The sequence below is a fragment of the Coccinella septempunctata genome, chromosome 6 (genome assembly GCF_907165205.1).
Source record: "Coccinella septempunctata chromosome 6, icCocSept1.1, whole genome shotgun sequence".
NCBI lineage: Eukaryota > Metazoa > Arthropoda > Insecta > Coleoptera > Coccinellidae > Coccinella > Coccinella septempunctata.
Genome location: NC_058194.1, coordinates 26,412,000 through 26,437,522, shown reverse-complemented (window position 1 = coordinate 26,437,522; position 25,523 = coordinate 26,412,000). Strand labels below are relative to the sequence as shown.

At 38.3% G+C, this 25,523-nt stretch overlaps 1 protein-coding gene and 1 long non-coding RNA gene across 4 annotated transcripts in view; both read left to right on the top strand.

Annotated features, from left to right (window-relative positions):
* Nucleotides 1–25,523, top strand: part of LOC123316124 (lysine-specific histone demethylase 1A) — a 309,614-nt gene that overhangs the window by 206,718 nt on the left and 77,373 nt on the right. The window lies entirely within an intron of this gene.
* Nucleotides 1–25,523, top strand: part of LOC123316131 — a 219,476-nt gene that overhangs the window by 134,894 nt on the left and 59,059 nt on the right. For all 3 annotated transcript variants that reach the window (XR_006538021.1, XR_006538019.1, XR_006538020.1), the window contains exon 4: nt 14,037–14,081. This is a non-coding gene — a long non-coding RNA (uncharacterized LOC123316131). The remainder of the gene's footprint in view (nt 1–14,036; nt 14,082–25,523) is intronic.

Below are 25,523 nucleotides of genomic sequence, written 5' to 3'. Positions count from 1 at the left end.
AAGTTGGATAAAGGATTTTTAGGAGTAGCGTTTCCAATGAGCCTTTCATGCCATTTAAGAAACTCATGCCAAAACCACCCACAGTTCGTGAATCTGTTTGGTGAGCCTAAACCTAGACGTTGCCATAACTTCACTTTTCACTTCATAATATAATAAATGGGCCAACTTTCTGGTTTTACGATGGTACTGATGATTTCGAAAATGAGAAGAAAATCATCACAAATAACCAAGAGATCTTCACCCATCCGTAAATAAACACGGTTTCCAATCTTCAACTCTCCGTTTGCGGTCATCCTCGGCCCACTGCCGCAGTACTCAGTGCTCCCTCTTCATATTGCACACAGATAATCCCCATGAATTGTCCAATGCTTTCAATAGACATTTTATTGATATTTCCTCTTCCACGGCAGTACATAATCCTGTTGACACATTGACATCTAATGTTCGCCCTGTCAGTCGAAACCCGAAATCATTTTTCCTTTTTGAAATTACAGCTGATGAGGTTGTTCGTACGGTGAATAAAATGAAGAATAAGAGTTCATTCGGATATGATGGTATACCAATGACGGTTATCAAGAAATCTATTAAATTGTTTGCTGAACCATTGGCCTATATTATTTATACATCTTTCAAAGAAGGCATTTTTCCTAATTCTTTGAAAATTGCTGTAGTTAAACCTCTTTTTAAGAAGGGGAGTATAGAAGAGCTCGGTAATTATCGACCAATCAGTTTGTTGACATCTTTCTCTAAGGTTTTTGAAAAAGTAATTGTTAATAGGCTCCTAAGTTTTTTCAACAAACATCGAATATTCTCTAGGTGTCAACACGGATACCTAAGATCTAAGAGTACTGAGACTGCAATCTATCAGATGATCCGCTCTGTTCTTCGGGCCCTGGAGGGTGGTGATGTTCCTGCCGGTCTTTTCATAGATTTCTCTAAGGCATTTAATTGCGTCGTGCATGAAGATCTACTAAGAAAACTGTTCCTTTATGGGATTAGAGATAAACAGTTGGATTTTATGAAGAGCTACTTGCGCAATCGTCGACAGAGGGTTTCTCTGGTGATCCAGGGTGTAGAGTATGTTTCGTTAGATTCAGAAGTTTTGGTGGGTGTGCCTCAGGGGGGTATTTTCGGTCCATTTCTGTTCTTAATATATATCAATGACCTACCAGAAAATATTTTGGTGGAGGAAGAATCTCTGGCTGTTGAGAGTATTTTGGCTATTGATAGCAGACCTGCAAATGAAGAAATTATTTATCTGGGTGATCTCTTTGCAGATTTCGAAGTTCAATCTGAGGGGGAAGTCGTCATGTTTGTGGACGATACTAATCTACTGGTGGCGGCATCTGGTATTTCAGAGGTTATTGGGATAGCTGCTAGGGGATAGAATTACAATCAACTCGAATAAAACGGAGTGTGTTGTTTTCGGTACCTCTCATTCAAGAGTTCATATCCCTGAAGATATTGTTCTCTCTGGACAAATTGTCAAGATCTCCACCCGTACTAGTTTCCTGGGTGTGATTATCGATCATCAACTTAATTGGTCTGAACATATAAAATCATTGCAGAGTAGATTGAACTCTCTTCTCTACACACTCCGTGTCTTGGCACTGCAGTCTGACTCTGAGTTGCTGAGGACAGTATATTTTTCTAATTTTCATTCGGTCATGTCCTATGGAATTTTGGCGTGGGGTAATGGTGCGGATGTTTGGAAAATCTTTTTGGTCCAGAAAGAGGCTATCAGAGCTATGCTTGGTCTAACAGCGAGGACATCTTGTCGAGGACATTTTAAGAGTCCAGGTATACTCACAACTGCTGGGACATACATTTTTAGATGCTTGATTTTTTTGAAAAGCAATTATAATCTATTCAGGGAGTATGAGAACGGCAATAGAACAAGGCGCATTCATCCGTTTCTCTTTCCCAAGTGTTCGCTCACTTTGACACAAAAGAATGTGGAATATATGTGCCTAAAACTATTTGATAAACTTCCGAGGAATTATCAAATTCTCGATGGTAATAAGTCCAAGACTAGAATCAAGAAATTATTGATAGAATTGGAATCGTACGATGTGAAGGAGTACCTAAATCATAAATTTCAAATCTGAGCGTTTTATATTTGTTCAGTTGCTTCTTATATTGACGTATTTTCTTTTCAATATTATTTGATTATGGAAATAAATATTATTATAATATTATTATTATTATTGAGATGCTGTGCCAGCCTAGGTGCTCTTGAACCACGCTTTCTCAGTTATCTTCTTGGTACCTCTTGTCCCCTGTAGAATCCACGAAGTTGAGACTTTATTTTTGGAATTCAATCACAGTTTTGGGTATCAGTTAGACACAGAACCCTTACAATTGGCCTTATTCGTTTGTGGAATAATATCTGCCTTGGGACAGTCAGTCGTCGAGCCTTCAGTCAACCAGCTTTATCATCTACTCCATCCATATAGTCTTCTTGCGTGATGTCCACTAATTAGACGTCTATAACGCGACTGTTGTTCTCGTCGCTCTTCTTTCTCCTGCCGTCATTGTCGCGCGGCCGTGCTAGCACGTATCAGACTAGTTTCTTATTTTTATGGAACCGATTCGCGATGAAACGTGTCATATTTCCAATAAAGATATCGGAATCTTGCCTCAGCGTCGATATTTATGGTTATGACCGCCATTAAATGCGGCGTATCTCTCGACTTAATATACTAAAACAAGTTATTTATTATGCCGTGAATGCAAAACACACAATGATGAAGTGTTCCCATTAAACGGTCGTTTTCGCGTTTCCTTGTTCCGACGGGCCACGAGGGACCGGATCGGATTGACGGATAATTGCCGATTAAAAACGAGCTGAAAGACGAGCGCCAGGACTTTTTCAGTGCGGAGATGGATTTATGGACGAAAATTATACTCCTTGTAAGGACGATTTCTATGATGTAGTGTTTATGTTGAAATGACGTGACCACACGTGTGTTCCCCCAAGATTTAATGAGTTTGTCTCTATTACATATGGACATGCGGGTTTCAGCGTTTGTCAGGAAGTATCGTATGGGTTTTTGTTGCGATGCCTGTTCTGGTCTGTATTTCATTTTAGCCAGCGGTTATGATCGTGCGTGTGAAACACGAGGGATACTTTCGTATCGGTTTACAAAGTCTCGTTTCATGTGGGCATGTCCTAAAGCTCTAGCCGAGACTCCAGAACAGTGCTTCTACGACTCGGAATTATGTGTACTTTTTCAAAAATTTTCTCAGTTTTGAGGCATTTGGATCAGAAACCAATAAAAAATATATTATACTCTGCGATACTATCCTCACACTCTCTAAAACAACACTGTTGTCCCAACGTCACGACTGTTTTTGGCTGGTTACTCATAAACGGTCTTTACGATTTATCCACCAGGAGAAGTTTTTCTAAATCGCTGATGAAATATTCCTACGACAAGAGTAGACAATGTTTCAAGTAATCTGAAAACTTGAAAGCCATATAAGTATTTGCAGTCCGCATATTTGGTTTTTGAAATCTCAATTTTAAGCCTAGATCACCTCATATTCCAAGCGAAACTACCTGGCGTGGTGTATTCCTTTCCTCTAGGATTTTGCCTCAATCTAAATCATTGGAAGAGAGAAAAGTATAAAATGTTTCCGTCATTATTGCACTGCATCTGAATAGGGGAGAGTGGGGTAATTGGGAACGGCGGGTAATTTGGAACAGCTAGTTAAAAAATACTTCCTCATGTGCGACACTGTCTTCAACATTTTCAACGGATGCATCTGGCCATTCTCAGGGCTTACTCAAAAGTTGAGGCGATAAGTTGCACATTTCCTGTTACGGTGAGTCAAAGAATGGATTTCGCATTTCGACTATAATTTTTTCGTGTGTTATAATACTTGTAACTATCTTATTTTGAAGTTTAGAAGTGCCATATTTTGTTGATTTCATACTGGTACTATATTTTTCCAAAACCTACGTGATTTGAAGTTGAAAGAAAATGGGTAAGTGAATGCCAGCCATTTTTAATTCTTTTGATAACTTGGGGTTATTAGGAACGATGTCAGGTGGGTAATTGGGAACGTACCTTATATCCCCTGCGTTCCCAGTTACTTCGGTGCTGCTCTGGTTTATGGTTAAAAAATATTTTAACGTTGAAATGTTTTGTATTCAGATGCCAATAAATTATACAAAGACCGAAACGAAATATAAAACTTAATATCCCTGCTGTGTGTTGGAAGATTTAAGAAACGAAAAGCTCACATTAGGCTAAGCTGGAACTAAAGACTCTGTTCCGAAAATTGAAACAAAATGAATTCAAGATATTATCGAGTTCACTAATGAAAAATCAACACGAAGAAAAGCAAAGAAAGCAAATACCTACAGAGAAATTTTAAGAAGGAAAAAAATTAAACATAAAGAACCTAAAACCAACATAAAAAGTGTACAAAAAGGCACGCCAAAAGCAAAGGACTGAGAAATTCAACCCAGGTTACACAGAAAAGAAGAATTTTTCTGCATAATTTGCTATGTAAGGTATGAAGCCCCACAAATGGATGATTGTATCATGTGAGATACCTGTAAACTCTAGGCACATGAAAAATGTACTGCAAGAGAAACGAGACGTGGATACTTGTGTGATATGTGCCATTTCTAATTATTCTTATTTGCTCCGGGACGGTTCACAATTACCCCATAGGGTGTCGGGTAAATAGAAACGATAGTATTTTTGATTTCGTTGATATTTTTTAGGAAACGTTGATTTTTTATAATTTTTTGTTTCCGATTAGTACATAAATGAGCAAAGTTCATTTTTCAATGGAAGTTCAATATTTTTAGTGATTTTTTGTATAATTTTTCAGCATTTGAAATTAAGTGTTTCCAATTCCCCCACTTTCCCCTACTTATTTCTTTCATTATTATTAAACCGCGTTACAGTTATTGAGAGCTACTCGAAGGGTTTAGACTAGATGTAGGATTAGTAGAAATATACTTTTATATTTTCCCGGTTCAGCTACTGGTCATCTACAAATTCAGAGCGGCATCACTCCTAAGCCAGTCGTTGAATATGTTTTTTCATATCTGACTCCATTTGTATGTTTGTCAACGGAGATTAAGATAAGTCGTAATTTACACAGCAAGATTATGAATAGACTTGGGACAACAAGGACAATGAAACCAACAATGTGGTATAATAAAACCCAGTTATGAGTATCCTTTGTGGACAGGTTTTCATGACTACCGAACAGCATATCGCACACTTCGATCTCTTGCATCTTGGCAACGAAAATAACAATTAAATACACTATGGTTTTCTGTGGATTGATAAGGTACATGATATGCACTAATCTAGGAATTCAAGAATAATATACAAAAGCAAATAAGTTATGGAAAACGGTATAAACAACTGTATACATAACTGAAGTGATAGCAAACACAGCCCTGAAATGTGAATATGAAATCAAACAGAAGGCAAAATTGGAATGGAAAAGTGTCTACCTAATTCATGGAAAACGTGATATTATTTTCTCACTTTCATCATGCATTGTAAAAGACTCAACTTTCGTAGTTCTCAACAAAATGCAATGCAGCAATTCGAAATAGTAAAAATTCCAAAAGAATATATTTCAGTATCATCTTTTAAGAAAAGGATCAGATCTTTCGGATTCAGAGTGAGCAAGAAATTGAGTTGAACTATGCTATAACTTATTATTTTACATCCGTGCATCGTGCCACCAGAAGTAGATTGCAAAACGTCGTTTGTTGCAATTCACCTCGATGAATCACGCTTTTCGTAACTTCTATGCCGAAAGATACATGCAATTTTAAACATTTAAGGGAACGTTAATAAATTATTTCCCGGCATAATGTCACATGAATGTACCCGCTTATACTAACATGATTCATGTCTGCTTCACGATATTGACATTCAAAGGCGTGAAATGGAAGTATAAGGCTATTTGTTGGATATTTCACTTACATATTTATGAATACAAACATAGCTCTGAAGCCATTCAAAGTTGATCGTGTTGGATGACAAGGTGTCAGGTGAAGCCAATCGCTTTTTTTAGAAGTCCTTCATTGCTGTATTTCGATTTTTACTCTTTACATTAGTTCACAAGTTCCCTGAACTCTGCAAATGTCATTTTCAACATCTGGGACATTTTATTTAATCTCTTCGAACCTTTTAAGTAAAATTTATTGCCTTTATAATTTTGAATGACAATATTCTTCAGCTGTCTATGAATAAACGGAAAAATTCGACCACCTTGGTCAACTGATCTATATTAGGCATTTTTCAATTATTAAATTATAAAGCAAATCCAAAAAAAGTTAGAATCATCTCGATGATTTGCCTGGTTTTTGGGAAAAATTTAAAAATTTCTTTTCGAGTGTCATCTTTAGCGCACTATTTTTTGACAACTCTTCACAACTGTATAAGTCGTCAGTTGTAACAGTATGGAAATACACTAATCTATAAAAAAATTCAATTCCCTCGTCAAAAGTATCATTGTGGTTCAGTTTTGGGTTGACAAGACCATCGACGAGAACAGCGATGTAGATCGGAGGAGTGTAGGTTCAGAAACGATAGCAGTTTACATAATAACGGCGTTTCCACATCGAATCCCCATCACCTACAATACGAATGTAAACCTTATCGACGTCTTTCACAATGAAATTTATATGCAAAACGAGAGTACGGCCTGACATGTTACATCCTTATTTGGCGTTATTAGAGGTGAATAACTCTGACATTTCTTCGGAAATACCATTGACTTAATGAGAACAGAAAGAATCGGTCGAATAACTAGTCGTTTTCAATGCTATACTTGTTAGGTCATCAGTTGTGTGTGGATGGCGAAACCAATATCCGGTTATCGTTAAAAATCAACGTCTCTTCTTCTCTCGAAGACCATCGTGTAATAAATAAACAGGGTGTTGTGTACCCTGATTTCCGGAGAGTAATGGAGTCATCAGCTCTGAAATATAAATGGATGTGTGGAATGAATAAGTAATGTGAGAATGAGCCTCTCGATTTTCCAAAACTATGCAGGTGCAGTTATCAGAAAATTCATTCAAAAATCCTAGAATTACAAAATGAAGTAAGAGTTAAAGTTTGAAAAACTTCGAAGAAAACCGAAAAAGAGATCACTACTGCATTTATCTTGACACGCTTCTATCTCAACCAAGCTGAATCTGATTGATGATAAATTTTTTATATAAATTCTACTATTTCTTCCACATTGTCCGTTTTGAGTGTAGCAAAAATTCAAAATTCAATAGAGTCTTAATGTTCGAGATTTTAAACAACAATTTTCTAGCATCAAACTCCGACCAACCGATGGAGAATAAAAAATTCATCAACCATTCATTCGATTGGAATTCTTGGTAGAACGTTTACTTAAATAATAATGCTGTTACGACCGTTCCTAATACGTATTTAATTGTCAAGTGTGCCCAAAGGCTCCTTTATAACCGGAGCGAAATGACCCAGGTAGACAATTCCTTTGTTAACGTCCACCATGTTGTAATTAGTAACAATTACAAAAGACTGAAAATAGAAATAACAACCCCGCTTCTATTAGTGGGTGTTGTTCTCCCATTTACTGACCTATCTATGCGCCAATCTAGAAAACAAACACTTATTAAATAATTCATACGGATATTGAAATAACACTCCCGACCGAACCAACAGCTTGGTAACATTTATCCCGAGGTAGAGTCGATAATAATTAAATTCATCTCATTGTAGAAGCGTCGACTAGACTGCATTGTACTCAGTATTAACATAATAACAGAGCAATTGTGAACGTACATATTATTAGGTAGTCAATGGGCATTAAATGTCTTTCAACTCCAACAGGAATGACAAGTGCCTAGGATTATAAATCTCTCGAATTTATGATTAATTTATTTTTCATACAATTCCGCTTCATTCTTAGTTGGCCGCGAAGAGCCCTCCGCTTTTAATTCAAGGATACTAACGCTAGGGGGCGTTAGTTCATCGACACTTGTATGTATGGCATTATTGTGTTTCACAATATCTCTTTTGGTATTCATCTTTTGTAATGAGGTTATTGCCTGATATTTATTAGAGGTTTTCTAACGGAGACTGATGAGGTTGATGTAAATAATGAACCCAAAGGAAGAAAATGAGTGACGTTTGTATGAAACCATGAGTTTTTCAATATTTGCTTGTTGCAACTTGAGGCAGTATCAGTTGATAGATATCTACTAAGGGTTGAGTCACCAATATTTCAACAGTAGGAATTGAACATTTCTTCTTTCACGGTATCTCTGAATTCGTCTTCGTTGAAATAAAAAGATACAGACATTTCATCCTTGTGTCTATATGATTCTCGCTCATCTTTCATCTGTGGTCAAAAATGTTCGACTAATATTACAAATAAATATTCATTTTGTGTGTATATATCGAGTTATTTTCTACCAAATGGTCGGATTCCGCATCTCAAGCAGCTAACATGTTGACAGGAGTGAGTTCGATTACAAAAAAAAAAACTATATAGAATCCCTACTATACATGTAAATACATCTGGAGCAAGATCTGTAAAATGAATAAAAACAGAGCATTGGCTTGGCTTGTTATGATGATCAGCCATCTCGATCTTAGCAGGTTCTATAATTCAACTGAATATTCAGTGCTGCAAAAATGCTTTTTATATGCTAACTTTCAATTTAAACCTTATTCTGCACGTAACGTTCCGTACGTATCTCGTGAATTTGAGACAATAATTCATACGTATTATAAGCTTCACGATGTAGTATGAACTCTTGATGCCCACTCGCCTTCCTGTCATTATGTAAGTGACCCCGACGTTATACCAATAAAGCGGGGTAACTAGGTATATACATGCCCGTCATGTCTGACCAGTATATCTCACTATCTCTAGCACTTACAGCGAACTTTACGCTGTTTCAGCGGCCTCCTGGACAATATGCACAAGAAACTGAGTTTCCTTCAACCATTGATTAAATTCAGTTTTGATTAAGGTTGTTTCGAGGAAAATGTGACTTCGCCATTCTCATCGAATCTGTGCGAAGTAATTTGTCAAATTCTGTCCTAGTAAAGACTAGAATAGTTGGGGCGCCTATTATTAGCCCAATAAATTGAACCTCGAAATATCCCTTTCTCATCATTCCACCGATTCCTCGACAAACGATTTCTCCGGTGAAACTCCTTCAAGGATGTTTTTCTAGAAAGTAGGCCACATAACAAAAAACCACAAGTCACATTCGAACGTCTTTCGAGTCCTCCTGAGTGACACGAGCAACAGAGGGACTGATATCGATCATTCGGAGAGATGATAATGCAAACACGCTCCGGCATGCTATGCTACATCGACCGGGGAAGATTTCCATCAATTGAATAGCATTTGAATGTATCGCTAATAGGCCTTGCCGTGAACGTTACATTGTCCACATCATGTCGCTATGGATTCTTTGCCGGATCGGATCACTTTATACCTGCGATTATGCAACAACGCGCAAAAAACATCGACAGTGCAGATCATTCCAGGTGACATACTATGTAGATAGAAGACAGCTGCTCATTCCAATAAAACAGTTTTGTACCCCGCTATTTTGTGATGATTAAGACTAGTCAATATGCCAAATACAGGCTTTGACATAGGGATACATTGTTCGATCTGTACTAAGACCTTAGGTTCCCCTATCAGACTTATTCTCGCCCCTTCAACAATCTATAGTTCCCCCTCCAGTTCAAGAGTTCTAATGAACCCTGAAGTTATAAGTTCTCGGCTTGTTAAGGGCTTGTTGAAAGAAACCCAACTGTTGTTGTTCCTTCTCCACATTTCGGATCAACCTGTTGGTAATAAACCAGCTAAAAACGAAAACCATCCAGAACAATTACCGTTCTAATGAACTCCAGTATATGGAATGGCATCAAGGAGGCTACAGTTCTGCTTGTCCAAAGCATTTTTTGGATTAGCAAGCAATGGCAATGATGGAGAACCCAAAGAGGAGGTCTAGCATAGTTTTATACAGCAGATCTCCCTTCACTGCTGGACCAGTTTCATTTTCAATGAAGTATGGTCCAATGAAGCCTCTAGCTCAAAATTTGCACCAAACACTGACATGTTGGTGTCGTTTTTGATGCATTTGCTATTCGACAATCATTTATGCATTCTCCGAACCCCAAATGCAGCATTTTCGTCCTTTAGAAAAGCCGCGTCTAGGTAAAAATGTGCCTTATTGCTTGGGATGTTTTTCCCTCCAATGCAGGTGCCAATTTCTCTTCATCTTTGAGCTATTGCTCGGTAATGAAATCACGTTATTGTATAGTGTAACGCTTCATTTTGCCAACCCTTAAACTGCCAACTATTTATGCATGAATGTTGGCAAACTCAGTTTGTGTGTGTTTTGGGACGTCCTTTATGGAGAACCTTGGAAATGGATAGATGAAGCCCATTGCTTCTTTTTGGCCGTCACGAAGCACTCGCCTAATCGACAACCACATTTCAGATCAGCATCAACATTCCAGATCCATTTTCAGCTGACGTTTCTGACAGTAGGCGTGATTCGGAATTATCATACTGGAAAAAATATTAACTTCCATGTTTTTTTGCATCTCTTTTCTTTCCTTTTTCGTCGTTTCGCTTGTTGGCAACGCCGTCGATCGTGAACACCTAAGGGGCATATTTATATTTAGCCGTCGCCGTCGAAAGACGCGGACATGGCACTATGTGTTCTTATTTGTTATTGTAATGATGGGCGATGCTATCGGCGATGTCCGCTGTCGCTCCGCCTCGTCTACATGTCATGTATTGCACTGGATGCATTTCGTACATCTCCATATCTCTGGTCTGTTCATGCAATGAAAAAGATTTATCCAGCTCGAAGGACCAAAATCATCTGAGTTTTTTTATTACTTTCATCTTTAGGTTTTTCATTTCGTGCAAATCTCTTTCTTGTGTGACCATTTTTCTTTGCGACAGAAAGGTTCATAGACATTTATGAAACTTGTAAAATTTTATCGGGATCTTTGAAAACCCTACAGTCGAGTCCGACAACAAGCTTGTTTCATTTGCATACCAGCAGAGACTTGTAAGATTCCCATTTTTTTCCAGAATAATACCAGCGGAACGAACAAAAACATTTCTCATCGAACCCGATATTCCGCGGAAGCGAGATTTTGATATCTTCATGTCCGATCTGGCTGAGCCGTCAGCCAGTGACCCATTTCCTATAGGTGCCACAAAAACGCGGTCTCAATTAATGCAGGGCAGATAATCCCACGTAACATCATCATCGTCTCGCATCGAGAGGCATAAAAGTATGCCTTTTTTTTCCCGTACAAAGCTGGATTAGAACCGATTCGGAATTCTTACCGGTCAAATATGACGGTCTATGAATGTGCTTGTGACGTCGTAGACGGGAAAAAGAGGTGAAAGTCGGCTGTCATACTGTCAGTCCAACTTAAACGCGTTTGATGTTTTAATTGTGGACGGACAGTTGGCCACGTCAAATTTACATTTTTCGAGAGATTATGTCAAAATGACCCGGTCGTAAAATTAACGTACGGTCATTGAGACGATTTCTCGATCCGGACTCGTCTTTGGAACGTCCATAAATAATAGGAATTATTTGTAATTTATATTTTATAGGATGGAATTTGGGCGGATTTGATCCCGTTCATGAAATTCGTTTCAACCGTTAGTAATGTCGGCTTTCCCATTCTTCTTCGTTTATTCGACGAATATCAACGACGAGGATGTGAAAATTAGTTCAAATTGGAAATTATTTCGTGAACTGAAACATTTTTATCTTAGAAGGCTAATGGGTGAACTGAAGCTGTAAAAATAGTCTCGGAAAACGGTCAATGAAAAACAAACTGAGTATTTTTCATCAAAATTCATTATATCAAAGTTGTCCATTTCCAAAATTATACCAAACTTTTTTAAACCCATGGTCTGACGTTTCACAACTTCTCAGTGACGCTATTAGATCAGATTCAGATTGCATTTCATTCCGACCTCAGGATCTACAGCGTCAGTCTTTGAAAGGTACGAATATTTCAACAGCAGATTTTTGAGGTCAAAAGAAACACTTCTTTGCTATACCATTTTTTGAGATTCGGCCCTGATAAAAAGATAGAGCTATTTTAAGTTTCCACAATGTTCTAGGCCACCCCTGCAAAAACAAAATTATCTTCAGAATAACTAGCTGAATCTGTGACATTACAAGAAAAAAATCTTTTGAACACAGTTTTTTTTAGCAACTCTTCAAGTTTCACAGATACTTTTTAATTTTTGAACATCAAATTACTCTAAAATAAAGCATTATACGAGATAATAGCTGTATTCGGGTTCGGCTTTTAGACGGTCCGAGAATGGTTCTAGAACTGCGCAAAGGATTTTATACTAGGGCGCAACAGTTTTGCGCAGTTTTAGAACAATTCTCGGACCGTCCAAAAGCCGAACCCGAATACAGCCAATTTGTGGAATACTTTCATTTTACAGAAAGTTCAAATATTCATTAGATAGCATTCAACTTAGTTTCAAGAGTTGGGTTCTTTAAATTTTTGTTATTTTTATGGTTCGTAATGGTCATAATGAGAAAACTGGAAAACGTGGGTGATTTCTTGTGTTCGAAAATGAATGAAAAACTATATTTCGAAATTCATTTCATTCGATGAAATCGTTTGTGAGATAATACTGAAAATGACATTTTTTTATGGTTTTTCAACAGCCTGTATCTTTTGAACTGAGCCGATTCAGAAGAAATGGCAAAGAAAGAAAGTGTTTCTTTCGACCTCAAGAATATCCTGTTAAAATATTTCTACGAGTCGAAGACTCACCCTGTATATTGTGCCACAAATTCCGCCTTATCTAAGCACAAAGAACGCAACAAGCACACAGGAACGGCATAACTTCTGTTTGCTTGTTGCGTTGCGATCTTACTGTCCAACTCCTTTGACGTTTTCTCGTTATCTCCTAGAATAGTCTGAGAGTACCTAAGGCGGGCTATTACCCCTGTCAAAAACCATCAATATTCGGACCCGACAATTTGCATAGCACCGAATAGGCGGAAAATCGAAACCCATAATCTTGTTTGGCCGTTTCGTGGAATCGGGCAAACGATAAATCTCGCCGGCCATATTTTCTCCCGAACGCGCATTGTCAACGATGAATAAATTTAGATAAGTGAATAGTTCGAGAAATTAATTGCCGCTCTGAGGGAGCCGGTCACGGTCGATTCTATAGTGTCCCGAATTTGTATTCATTAGGACCGATAGATCGGCTCATTCATGAGATACTTTATGATTGATTCGACGGATGTGAGAGATCTCCTGCTTTTATTTATGACCGTAGTGGGAAGTTGAAGATTGATTTTGGTCCGATGTGGTCGATCACTAATTGACAAAGCCGTTTATTGGAAATTACAGCTATTTCAAGCCTTGTAGTTTTGAAGGGATTCGATAATTGTCGAATATAATCCTTTATAGTATGATGATTTTTGAGAACTATCCGGAATTTTTCATGGGGGCAACTATTGATCTCTGAAGAGGCCAAAAACTTGCCAGAACAGGGCTTTTCATTGGTCCTACTGGAGTTCATTAGAACTCCAGAACTGGAAAGCTTCATGTAGACGACATTGTGGCGAGAGAGGCTTGGATGGCAGGCAGGCACAACAAACCTTAAGGACGCAGTGCATTGAAACACCCTTTAATCTACGATACACAATCTTCAACCATCGAAATAGCTAAATATATTAGATATGTATAAGCAAAAGTTTGTCAGTAGCAGACAATTTAGCATAGGTAAACATGGACGTATCCAGAGCCTTCGATCGATTCTGGCATTGAATAACTCATATAACCACAGCTTTTACTCCCTTTTTCCAATTGTGAAAAAAGTTCCAACTTTGTATCCATAAAATAGCATTATTACCTCCATTTTACCAGAATTATGAACAGCAGTTATTTAATTGAAGTGTCCGATCCATCGCCCATCTCTAAAAACTCCCTTTCACGTCGCGGTTGATTTAATTGATTTTTTTTATGTTCCAGGTGAGTCAAATTTTATGGAAGAGGTCGCATAACGCGTTCGAAAAGGTGAGTCCAAGCTGGAATAACTCATTTTTTATAGTCCGTGGAATTATTCGAAGTGTCATTCGAACAATATAAAGTGAGTTACAATATTGGATATTATATTACACGCGGGGAAACCTACATATTGCCTTATAAAATTCGAAATCAAATGGGGATGGAATCAAGTAGCCCGATATTTATGTCGTATCGTTCCGGGAAGCTTGAATTCATTTCTGACCGGAACGTGGGGTTTATTATGGACCGCTGGAAACCAAAGAGAAGATATTCAATAATGTTTATTACCGGGAGTGGGTGGCATTCTCGAATGAACGAATCCGGTGGACTGTTTTTCAGTTACGTTCGAATTTTCATGGGAATTTATGTTCGGAATTATCGAAGCACTTTGGTTTTTCGTTTATGGAAATATAAAAACGACCCCGCATCTTAATTTTTCGATAGGCTGTAGTTTTCAAGACGCAGGATGTTGAACACGATTGTTCCTGTTAGAAAGGCCAAGAATCTCTCCTACCTCTTTCTTGAAATGAACGATGAAATACCCTCGATTCGAATTCCAGTATTTCCTCGAGTTCTAAAGGCACATTGATTCATTGCACACCAACGATCATCTTGGTCCAATTACATTAATATAGCGTCCACTCGAAAACCCTTCCAAATTGAACCACCTGTTCCTGATGAACGACTTCACCGTCAGTCGATAAATTTTCATTAAAAAAACGCGTCTCATCTGATTGGGAACGATTTCCGAAATATATAAGCGACATATTCGAGAAGGATCGTCTGCATTTCGAGCCTAACTGACTTTGACTTCCTTTAGTGTCATTTTTAGTTAAGGTTGAACGAGGCTTTAATATTAAAGGCACTTTGATTAAGAAACTAGCTATATTTGTAAAGGAAAGATGCAGTGACAATTTTCTGAATTTCTTAGGATCTTCATCAGTGAAATCGTTACCAAGCTACATGTATCTTCGAATATATACTGAATTTTGTCAATTGGGACAATCTACCGTCAACAAGGTCATCCAAACACCACCGATTCTCGAGCCCGACAAAAACCCTCATCTTTACGAGCCATTTCATCTTCCGTTCGCCACTCGGGCAGGTGGATAACCATCTGAAATGGTCCCCGATTGCCAAGATATGCCAGGCATCCGCCATGGAGCGCTCAGCATTCGTCTATTCCTTTCTAGGAATGCCGCGGGTACTTTTGGAGAGAAGCAGATATGATCGCGGGTTCGGCGTAGAAATGTTTATGATATTACTGGGATTATAAATGTCTCTCAGATGCGGTCCAATTACAAGGTTGGGATCGTTCTCGACAAATGACAAGTAGTTCAAATCAATGATACCGTATGTAAATGGCTTTTTGACTGGATATTTCTCATAGTGAGCTAGAAGTTTGTTTCGTCTTATTCTCATATTTGTGAATGCCTTCCATATGCTTCCAGAGATGGTAACTCATACCCGAATAAGTTATTAGAGATCTGGTAACTCTGTAGATTGGGAATCATCTATGTATTCGAAAATAGTGATGTTCCATTACTCTCTAGGCATGTTCTGCTAAGATTTAAGCTGAGATATCCGTTATGTACAGCTGCCAACATCTTTCACGTCTTTTGAAACTCGTATTTAGCTTTTCATGGTTGAACCTTACCGCAATCACAAAGTATTCTTTAAATACCCGCTTGCAATAGAAGGAGTAAAAGCCCACCGTACAGTTTACTGATATTGCAGAAAGTCTAAGAATGTTTTGAATTGAAAAATACGCATCAACTTCCGTCTAGAATCTAGATGGTCATTAATTCCTGCTTCTCCCCCATTAAAATTCGTTCGTGAGAAGAACCAGATAAAGCCCGCGAAAGATATAATTCCTTCATAAAATAGACCCTGGTCCGCAGACAATGCACCCGTTCACATTTTCATTATATCTGATCAATTTAATGGCATATTCTAATATGCTCCCCGGCAGGGCAAGAGCAGTTCGTGACCGTTTCGCACGATTTCCACTCCATTTTTTTTTCATTATGCTAAAAATCCCCCGGATGAGCAGATATGATCGTGTAGGTATGGATCGGCAGGCCGATCCGTGTCGAAACCCGTGTAGATCGGCTTCGGTTTTCTCGCTTTTCGCCTCGAACATGCGACAGAACGATAAAACACTCGGCGCGCAACTTATAATCGGGCAGTTTTCTCTGGAAAAATACGCCGTCGCTAATTGGCATCGTCGCGGGGAATAAACTACCGCGATCTTTCTGCTTTTGATAGTTTAACAGTCGCTGGATGCTGCGAAATCTGGTGGCACTTAGAGTGTGGCGCTTTTTCTATGATGGAGGGAAACGGAGTTGACAAAACCAATATCCTGGTAGGTCCGTTAGAAAACTTTAATTCATTCATTCATTCATTCATTGCCGGAAATGAATCTACAAAAAGACGAAAGGGAAAAAACAAAAAGATATCAGCCTGGAGGATGAAACTCTAGAACAGGTCGAGCAGTTCAAATACTTGGGAAGCTTCATAAATACTAAGGCTAACCAGGAAACAGAAATATACAACCGTATCAATTCGGCATCACGGGCATTCTGGAAGCTAAAGAACAGGGTATTTCAAAATCACGACCTCAATCTGAAGACCAAGACAGCTGTTTACAAAGCAGTGGTCCTCCCAACACTTCTTTATGGAAGCGGAAGCTGGACTCCCTACAAGCAATACATTAAACAACTTGAACAAACGCAACAACGTCATCTAAGACAAATAATGCACATCAGATGGTTCCACAAAGTTTGCAGCGCGCGAGTTCTATAACAATTGAGACTCAAGTAACGAGGGCTCGACTCAGATGGAGCGGCCACATCCTGAGGATGCAAGACACAAGACTCCCCAAGATAGCTCTGTATGGCGAATTCACAGAGGGAGCCCGGAAACCAGGAGGCCAGTATAAGCGGTTTAAGGATATACTACATCAATCCCTAAAATCAGTTAATGCTAATCATAACTGGGAACAACTAGCGTTAGACAGGTCACAGTTGAGGTCTTTGGTCCACAGTTATAATGGAGACTCGAGAAGAATACAGCGGCGGCCAGATCTGTTTGGTGACTATGCCCGGAGTGTGGAAGGATCTGTAGGTCACGGTTGGGTCTCTTCAGTTACAGGATGGCACACAGTCGCAAGTAGCCCTAAGAAAGTATAAGTTTGATCGCACCGATAGTCCAGTTCTCTAGTTTTTTTGTTGATTCATTCTCGGTAACGAGATTCAGCAATGAATGAATCTCTTTTGATGATGGAGGGAAACGGAGTTGGTTTACAACTTAAGCAGGGCCATTCTATATTATATTAAATAATTAATCATGTTTCTGAAGGTGGTGTAGGAGACTTATCTGTACTGATGATTTTTTATCATCAATTCCGAATTCTGGGGGAAGTGGTTTCCCCATGTTGATGGAGCGATGAAGGTCAAGTAGAGGTTGCTCTGCCGGCAGAGCGCTTGATCGGTAATCATGTGGTCGTGAGTTCGAGTCCTTCGAGTGTTAGCTACTTTTTCGGGAATTCGATAAATTTTCATCTCAATATTCAATCTTCACTTTGTGAGCAGTTTTCTTATCCTAAAATCAACTGTTCAGTTACACTCTGTATGGAGGTTAATTTTCAGATGATTAATGGAAAAAACGGTTTCTAAACATGATAAAAATATTCAAAGATGGTGCGATTATACTTGGCCCTAGTAATTTAATGTTTACCTCCCTTGTATCTTCGACTACTGGGGTAGATTACAATTGAAATAATATTGTTTCAGTTGTACTCTGACAACGGCGTAATTCAGTGGCATCCCGGTTGAACCGCATCTTTCAACTCTTCGAAATTTATCACCCTGCTCGCCCGGCAAATCTGTCTCATGAATCAGAATTTGAGGACCGTATTTTATAGAGCGGCCCATATCCTCATTGTGACCCGTATCGTTTCGCCTTAAGCCTCCTCAATATCCGCATTACCGACAAATGGGACATTAAGGGGCACAATGGTCGACTTCTGTTCGAAATTCGGGTGCATTTCAAAGCCGCACGGGGTGACGGCGATCTTGTCACATCCCAGTGTGACAAACGACAACATGCCCGAATTTAAGATGATTTACATAAGAGAGTGTGTGGTTTTGTGGGGACCACACACGAACTCGCCGCGTTTTCGTTATTCTTTGATATATTGGATGTGATTCAGAAGATGTTTATCATTCCCTTAATTGATGCCCTAGTTCGATTTTCATTAGTCGAATAACTGACCGAATTTTTCATAGAGAACTATGTGTGAGATAATGTCGAAGAGTCTCTTCTATCTCCAGGTACTTAAGGTATTTTCGTTTGTTACTGTCATTCGTCAAACTGCTACTGTATATCTGTAAGAAATCTCACGAAAGTGGACGAAACGCATTCTGGTCGAGACCACACATCTTGAGAGGTATCTACTCGATATTATCGAAAATTCTTATGTTACTGCATGGCCTTGGGAGTCATTAGCACCTCATGAATTGCAAAAAACGTATAAGGCTAAGGAATATTGACTGAATTGGGTTATAGTGGGTGAAAATCCAGAATTGACCTGAAGAACGATGGTGTTGAGTTTGAGGCCTCTTTAAGGCACACGTTTTTTGTCGTTGTTTGAGTTGGATGCATTCCAAACGCAAGTTAAACTCGTGACAGAATCCACAATTTATAGGCACATAATACCAGATGAGTTGTAATAGCCCATTATCGCACTTTCGGACCACAAAATTATCATAGATGTAAAAAAATGAGTTTCTCTTTTTGATTGAGCCATTAAATGTCACGTGGACCATATTTTGTGAGTGTGTGATACGCAACCATATATATCCCTCTTGACATTGTATGTACAACAATACTGAAAATTTGGTTCAATAGCAAAAAGTGAGTTTCATCTTAAATTTTTGAGCAGTGTATTTGAGCATGCTACAAAAAACGCTTAATTAAGAACGAATCGCCTCGGTTTTTATCGTATCGCGACAGGAAACGAATATTGCAATAGCTGCAGATGGGTGAAGGTAATACAATATGGTTTTCGTGGACTGGAACATCGTTCACCAATAAATCCGTATACCGGTGTGGATTTCTCGATCGATTCCCATTCAAATTATCGGCGGAGGGTCGGACAGACCGGCAGGAACATTCTCCACCAATTTATCAATTATACAATTAAAGATACAAAAGTAAATATACGATTCTAATTGTCGGTTACTACTATGCAAAGCGCACTGGGATCCGGGAGGTGCATTAGCATATCGCGATGGTGGCTTCTCTGCGCGCCACATCAATTAACACCCGGGCTATCTGGCAAAAATAAATTAACAATGCAGTCGGCGGCTCACGCCGTATCACCGAGGGCATATTGGCGGAGTTAATTGTTGGACGTCACCCTCGCTATCGTTAATTTTGGTCGATGAGAATGAATGGAAACAATTTAAAAAAATTGAGAATAAAATGATGAATCATTACGAGCGTCCTGGGACAATTTTCCGTTGAGCCAAGTTTCTTGTCAGCTAAGCCAAAAGTCATTCTTTCAGGACAAATTTTTCAAGCTGAGTTTCTTTTGATCCAAGTTTTTTCAAGGTCAAGTTTCTTCTTGGTCAAAATTTCTCCTAAGTCAAGTTTTTTTCGAGCCAAATTCATGCCATCACTGTAATTTTCATTAATTTTCATGAAATTTTCTTTCATTATTATGGATCTTATACGATATATTTTTTTGGGAAAATGCAATTGAAATATATATTTTTTCAAGTTCATTATCGCTGAGAAATGAAGATGTAAATTCAAACAAAAAATGATTTGCTCAAGGCTTGCTGTAGTAATAAAAGAGGCCCTTCCTCTATGCCTACATTTTATGTATGACTTACTCATAACATTGCGATATGTAGTCGCATACATCTTTGGTGATCTCATTGTTGCATAATTTGCATAATACGTGGCAAGCTCTCATGATTATTTTCTCAGGGCACAGGTTGCAACAAATCGAGCTTACAGAGACACCGTGCGGCATTTCCTAAAGTTAATCCGAACTTATATGGCTGTATTTATTTTTGAATTATCCTCTCCTTCACTGTGCGCCGAACACCGGCGAAAGTTCAGCGGGCTTTTGCAAAGAGGCTTAGCGTAGCATCATCCAGGATAATGAGTCCTGCAATCCGTATTTCTTTCAATTCTTCACAGCAGTCGGGGACTTGATTCGGTCGGAAATCTATCGGAGGATTGACTGAAATTTATTTTAATGTTTCATATACAAGGTATTCCCAAATTGTCAGTACAAAAGAAGAGGGGAGATTCCCTAAGAAATTTTGAGAAAAGAAGTCCCACTGTTAATTTAAAAAAATGTGAAAAGAAGCTTTGTTGTTATACTAAACTTTGTGGTCTCTTGTAGTTTTGTCGCATCGGCTACCGATTTTCAGAAAAAAAATTTGAACGATTCTCACTAAATTACATGAGGATATTTGTTGTGGCGTGGCTCTTCAAAGAATGATGGTTTCATAAGGGAGTAAGACAGGGGCGGAAAAAAAAGGTGTCCGAACAAAAATTCTAACGGTCAAAACTTTTGACTCGAACTTTACGAATCGATTTACTCCTCCCAAACGGTATCTTCGTCCGTATTCCTATGAGCAGGGTCGGTATTCAAATTCGTTTCGAACTACTCACACCGGATGAATCATTCCAATCGGTGTGCCGTTAGTGCGGACAATGCTTTTCGGTAATTTATGAACGGGACTGGATGCGTACACGGAAAATTAAATAAAATTCTCGACGCTACGAAATCGCTCTTTCGGATGGAAATTAACTTTCTCGTAACTATTTGTCTTGATGCCACACAAAATCGAAATTTATGTGGAATTTTATTAAAAGCCAACTCAAACTTCTAAAGAATCTCGCAATGTAGTTTATGACCCCGACCGAGCTCACGGAGATGAGGCAGTTTCTTCGCCGAGATTGCTTTTGCATCCCAGTGGCGTGCGTGCCCGGCATATTCATGTGAAATCGAAATGTGATGAAACGCCAACTGGTTTGGTGCTACTCATGAAATATTCATGGGTCAGAACGGAATTCCTTTTTGAAAAACATGGAAAAATGTAGGAAACTATGTGCAAGTCGATATCAGCTGCTGGTCTGAGCAAATTCACAGATGTGAGTTCAAATCGTGAATATATGGATTACTCACACGACCGGCAGACACAAATTTTCTCTCAGTTCCTCATAGTGTTCATATATGAAGATGTTCAGCTCCTGGCTGCTACATGAATGATGAGTACTTCAATTTTGACAAAACGGAATGTAAGAAATGTTCCAGGAAGTTGGGTAGTACGCCCATGAAACGCCATTCAAACAAAGAATCTTCGGATTTGTTTATGTTGTCAGACCTAAACAATTATTGAATGGCCTCTGGTTGTTCAACTGAATTATATTCCTCCAGAGGATGTGGAATATGGCCCAAGGTAGCGGTACATATCAGCCCACGAACAATGGTGTTTTATCGTTATCGCTATGCTATATAAGTTATATTGCGAGTTATAACGACAAGACTGAGAAATAAGGGAATTACCAGAGGAAAAATTGATTGTCAATTTTTCTGTGGAATTGGAATTATACCATGGTACTGAGGAAAGATCAATAAAAAATTATTTATACGTGCAATTGTTCTCTTTATATAAATTTTTATTGAAAAGATATTTGTGGGATAATACTGTATCTAACAAGTATGTATCAATTTCTAGGAATACCTACACTGTTTTTGAGCCAGGATGAGAAATACTCAGTTTTTCAACCACAAACCAAGTGGTTTTTGTGCTATCGTTTGTTTTCACAAAAAAGATGGTATTGTATTTTCTACCTACAATTCCCATTTGAGTGTCGTACAGTACCTACATTGTGAGGAGATGCTTCAATTTCTTGTATTATATTGAAATTTTAAAACAACATAGACTTTCTTAGGGTGCTTGTGTATTGGCCTTACGCGATACTGCTTTGTATATACCCTTCGTAACTCCCAAGCATATAATTTTTTTCACGCTTAATTGAAATCGTGACGCAAATAGTTTCGACTTTGAATTTCGTAAATAATTGGTTCTTATCAGATCTCGTTAGGCAATAATTGAATTAGAAGGGAAGTTATATAAGCACATATTATATGTACGCCACTACCACTAAAACAATTAGATTCGTTCGAGCTTATGATTTGTATCTTGAAATCGTGCTCATGTGCATTCAGCATACTTTCCAACTAACGCATACAAGTTCGAAAATAATGGAAATTTGCCTTTGGGCGAATTCTTCGACCTTTCTGACGGTTAGCCATTCCGGGACAATGTTTTCGCTCAATTAAATATCGATAAAATTTCATCTGATAAATGAGTTCCCATGTGAGAAGTATCTGGGGACAATTTGCCGAACCGATTTGCATTGCTCAACACCCTAGAATAATACGGATTAGTTTCGCATCGTGACGCATAAGAGGGAGTGGATAAGCCTTGTAATTATCAGCTGTAAAATAATTTCACGTTACACATATTTTTTTGCCTATTGGTTTCTCAAGTAGCAGCCTGTGTTCAATAACAACTTGTTGTCTCTGCGAAGTTGTCGTGTTCTGCGGAATTACATTATTCCACGTAGATAGCTGCGAAAAAAAGCGAAATTTACTCTGCAACTATACTTTCGAAACTTGTGAAATCCCCTCATATCCTTCATATCTGAAGAGACGTTTTTATGAACTTCTTTCAGAAAAGTTTTACATTATGTGTTGTGGGCACGCTATCTATCGAGCTGAATTTTGGTAGAATTAATCATATTCGCTGTGTTAAGAAGCCTATTTATTTTGGTGGAAATCGAAATGGTAATTTTTGTGTTATTCGCTATATCTTTTATTATTTTATTTTTCATTTATGGTGCATTTTTTATATATTTCAAAACTTTTTTTCCAGTAATTTATGTGACTTTTTATGTTATTTTTCATCTGATCAGGTAAATAAGGGACTCTTCGTTTTTCTGGCATTTGTTAATCCTCTGGGTTGAAGCCAGTGCCTTAAATCTGCCCATACTCGGATCGATTTTGAAGGTAGATCTACTTTTTATCTCATCGGCACTCAATAGGCGAATCCAGGTCTTCTTGTTATGAGCAGGAGAGATTTTCAACTTCCCGGCAGAGGGCAGAGAGAATCTAGGCAGATAATTGAAAACTGGTCAGGCGAATAATGGTTGACAGCCGATAAACTCGGGAAACGATGATGCGATTAAGGAACTCGCGCAAATCCTGTGTTAGCACTTCGGAAACCGCGATATCTTACCACTTATTGCCCGTGATGGCTTCATTCGGACCCTGGCGCGTTGTGGGACGCCCACCTTGGCAGATTTGATTGTTCTCGTCCATCAATATGACGGATTGTTGATTAAGTCCTTTATAATCCGAGATATTAAGGTGCTGGGCGCGTTTGGAGTTTACGCCTCGCACTCGCCCACGTCTTTACGGGTTTCGTTATTGCTTCGTTTGAGAATCTAACGCCGCTCGTTTACCAATTTTCGAATTGAGATAATGTCGAGGAAGTGGTTATCGGAAGAGGTTGAGCTAGCGTTCAACAACCAAGGAATTGCGCCTTGTGACCATTTTCTGAGATTATGAGGCTTGCAAGGTGTCAATAATCGAATGCTTCATTTTCAAATCACAAACAGTGATATCTGTTTACCTTTTTACAATAGGTTGTTATAGAAAAATGATTCTCTCTGTCAAACTTGACTGTATATTCAATGTAATTACGTTCTGGGTGGTTTCATGTGTTGCACAGCCGTAACGACAAATGTCTTTAGCCACTGAGACATCTTTGGCGATATATTTCAAACAGTCCCTTGTTGGTCCTCGATGGCAATGATGAAACCCTCGTTCTCGGGAAACAACCAGTAGATCGATGCAGATATGTCGACGTAATCATGGTTGACTTCGTTTTTGTGTCTTTTATGCAAAGATTCGCCAATCAGTTTCCTCATTTTGCTTTCTGCTGAGTTTTCGACGATTTTTAAGTGTCCCTTTAACGTTACTACTCGATGAAGTTTTGATGAAATAGCCAGGAAATATTCTCAAAGTCTCTCAGTTTCCTGAGAATATCATTATTAACAGCTCATTTTCACTAAGATTTTACTATACTCCATTCACTTTTATTTAAGCACTCGGTTGGCCATGAAAATTTGACACATTTCACTCTGTATAGTACGAAAATGTGGGGCTATGACGCTTTTTGGGTTTTAAATCAACGCTATGTTGCCCGTTCTACGTAAAAGTTTCTGTTATTACGTATTTTATCACAATGTCGAATCTCTCCGGAAAATATGTGATGAACATAATTGAAGTTTATACAAACTGATTGAAGGCATACCAAATCCAGTTATTTGCATGGAAAATACAAGAGATCAGTATAATATCATAATATGCACTAGCTTGAGGAGAAGTTAACCCTCTAATGCCCAAGTTTTTTTTCCTTTTTTATAATTATTTCCGTATAGTTTCAAATTAGCTTATGTAATCTACATATTTTTTTCGCAAATAGTTAACTGATTTACATTAACACCTGTACTCACAAAATGAACCTATACTGAAGGCGGACATGGGCAGAATAATTTTTTATCCACTTATATGCAACCAGTCTCAAGGCGGACTTGGGTATTAGAGGGTTAATGTTCGTTATCTTCTTTGGCTAATGTTTGAATACGTTACATCAATTGTAGATTTCAAAAATATTAACCGGATCATGAAATGTATATGATGCAGTGGTTGGGAATGGGCATCTCTCGAATGAATTGACAGATAATTACAAGAATGTTAAATTATTCAACAAAAATCATCTTGCATGAATATAAGGCAGTTTCGAGTCAAGATGAACTTCACCGTTGAACAAAAATTTCACACGAATAAACAATTAACAGGACAACAGGCGCATATTTGTGGCTGTTCATCTCAATACATTGATATAATAATAATAATTAGGTATTTATTGGTACCAAGACATTTACCATGTATAGGACAAGTCAAATGAAAAAAAGAAAATTTTCGGGAACTTCTTCTACGATGACATTCATCGAAAATACTGTAGCAAACTTTTCGCTTTAATTCACTCAAATATAAAATACTCCAATGCCACCACTTTTTTGGGTCTCCCAATAGAAGGAAATTCTTTGTCATCCTCTTCATTCACAATCTTTCTGATTGTGGAAATATTCAGCTGAAATATAAGTCGTTTAGATTCAGATGAAAATTATATATGAATTCTCTCACATTGAATATTTTCGCTACCGTCTGACGTATTGTGGATTGTAGAATCTCAGCGTATAACTATTTGAATGAGCGGACCTGAATTCTAAATAGCACTTCCTGAAACCCTGTCTTTTTTTTTCAATCACTTTCGGCATTTTCGTATTGAA